The 2,787-nt window shown below is 40.4% G+C and overlaps 1 non-coding gene across 1 annotated transcript; it reads right to left on the bottom strand.

The window, feature by feature from the left end:
• Positions 1-386: 386 nt before the first annotated feature.
• Positions 387-465, bottom strand: Smp_tRNA_01348_Leu_TAG.1.1. Its single transcript has one exon. It is a non-coding gene (tRNA).
• Positions 466-2,787: the final 2,322 nt, after the last annotated feature.

Raw genomic sequence — 2,787 nt, 5'->3', positions numbered from 1 at the left:
ATATATCGAGATTAGTGTATTCATGTAACGTTTGGATTTATTTCCGGTGTCGAATAGATCCTCATCACGAGTGTTTGCGTTCACAATACGCTTCGTGGAATTCGGGATTTGAGCACGAGGTACAGGTGAGTTGAGCATTCGGCATACATGACAGTAGTTCGATACAGTCAGACGATGTTGTCAGTGGGACTAAGAAAGGGAGTGTGACTGGTCGGTGTTGTGAATTAGACGAAGTCTCGAAGTGACACGTAACGGAGTGAGAACGTGTAGAGTGTGACGTGGTGGTGTTGTTGATTGGCTGTGATTGTGTGGTTGTGGTAGTATGTATGTGATATTCGGTATTGTCTGTGATGTGATAGTGTGATGGAGGTGATTGTGAAAAGGTATGGTGGAGGTGGGATTCGAACCCACGCCCTTTCAGACTGGTGCCTAAAACCGGCGCCTTAGACCACTCGGCCACTCCACCGACAATTGTCGTCACTCACACAAGCAACCCAACTCTCAACAACACAACCCAGACACAAAATATAAACAACATCCCAAAACACTTATTCCTCAATATCAACATTCCATTTCACCATCGTCCAAACACACGAGACTATTCAGGACAACACAATACACAACACACAATATACACACACGTGCACATGCACAGGCACATGCATACTCACCGACACTGCCGGTAAAATTAAATGGGGCTCTCTCATCGTGGGAACTAGTAAAAATTGGAGTCCTCCGCGTCACAATTTTAGGTACTCTTCTCATTTTACTTCATACAAATGAATTACCAGCTATAGCTAATTCATCCGTCCTACTTTTCGCCGATGACTTTAAGATTTGGAGACCCATATATAGCTTGTCAGACAAAATAGTATTACAGGAAGATCTTAACTCATTAGTGGCATGGATGAACGGGTGGTCACTAGAAGTAAACCCTAATAAAATTGTAGTAATGCAAATTAATAACTACGATGATTCGTATCACTTCATAATATGTGGACTAGTGTTGCCCAAAGTAAGAAACTATAAAGATTTAGGAGTCATACTAAGTAATGATCTCAAAACAACCATTCACTATAAGGCTGCTGTTGCAAAAGGCTATAGGGTATTATGGTCTATTCGTAGATCTTTCCGGTATCTGGATGGGGAAATGTTTAGATTATTATACCCAGCTTTCGTACGGCCACATTTGGAATATGGGATTCAAGCAGCGAGTCCTTGTTTCAAATATGAGGCGGATATGTTGGAACGAGTCCAACGCCACGGGACAAAAATGGTAAAAGGCCTATCTGGCCTATCTTATGAAGACAGACTGAGACACCTCAACTTATTTCCGTTATCTTACCGGCGAATACTGGGTGATCTAATATTGGCATATCGTATCCTGAACGATGACCTTGGTACTAACATGTCCTATCTTTTCCTCCCGTCTAGGGCTGGTCATTTGAGAGGACATTCAAAGAAAGTCCAAAAACCGAGATCAAATCGTCTACGTCTGGAGTTTCGTTTCTCGCACCGAGTAGTGAATTACTGGAATTCTCTACCAGAACACGTAATATCAGCACCTTCTGTTGATATGTTCAAGACGAGATTGGACCTCCACAGTGTAAAAAACTGCAAGGATTAAAATAGGTCACTAGACCTCCTATCCTTATTACTGAAGACTGAAGACTATCAACGTCGAACAAGACCAGTCAGTCAGAAGAACTGGTGGAAACGATCTCCTCCTCACTCACTCACTAACTCAATCACTCACTCAATCATCCAATCAATCAACGAATCAATCAATCTTTCTATCTCTCTACCATTCAGTCGATCAAACTCTTGCCTACCTGATTTCACCTTATTCAATATGTAAATTGAACTGTAGCTAAATGGTTGTAAATAAATCCCCAAATTCTGTAGTTCCTTAAATCTTCAATTTTTAATGCTGATCGCTTTTTTCGCGTCTAGATCACTTAGATGAGGACGCTTCGTCATGCTTGCACACCATTTGACGATTGGGAACGTTGTGTTCAAAATCTCGAAAAACTGTTAGCCAGCTCAGATCGGTTACTCCTCGATGTATCGATAACCTATCTGTTATATCCCGTGGAGATTTATGAATGGTAATTTTGGGAATCGTTTATGGACCAATATGCTACGTATACTTCCTGTTATATAATTGTTAAGTAACTAAAGTATCCATATTCGTGTCCCTCTTATTATGAGCTTTATTTTGACCTATAGACTATAATTATACGATTTACCATTCTTGAGTTATCCCCAGTCTATTGATTACTGTTCCCCCCTAATCACAGCCACATTTGTCCAAATCTTTTAAAAATGTTATTTTCTATTTTATGGTACAATGTGGTCTGCTTGTTTGGTATATAGACCCAGTATGTTTGAGAATAATGATTCATATTTCAATAGCTATTACTGGTTTTCTGGACTTAACTGGCTGGGCTAGTCAAATAGCAGGACTGATAAGCACTGTAGACTGCTCATAAGGTTTTTGTGTATCATAGCTCTGATCAATAAATCACTGCTCTCTCGTTGGTGAGAATCAGCACGTTCATATATCAAACAGGGCACGCCCGAACCCCTTCGATATAACAACTGGCGACGGGGTAAAAATGATATTCAAGAACCTAGTGCAGTTTTGATGGACGCTGATTATCATAGTGACTCACTATTTAACAGTGATTTTTCCAATAAATCTAATGACAATATTTCAAATGAACCAAATGCCGGTCCTCACCATCCAGTCAGTCCTAGCAGATTCTCTATTGAATGCAGGAAAAA

This window comes from Schistosoma mansoni, chromosome W (assembly GCF_000237925.1).
Source record: "Schistosoma mansoni strain Puerto Rico chromosome W, complete genome".
NCBI lineage: Eukaryota > Metazoa > Platyhelminthes > Trematoda > Strigeidida > Schistosomatidae > Schistosoma > Schistosoma mansoni.
This window is presented reverse-complemented; position numbering and strand designations above follow the sequence as displayed.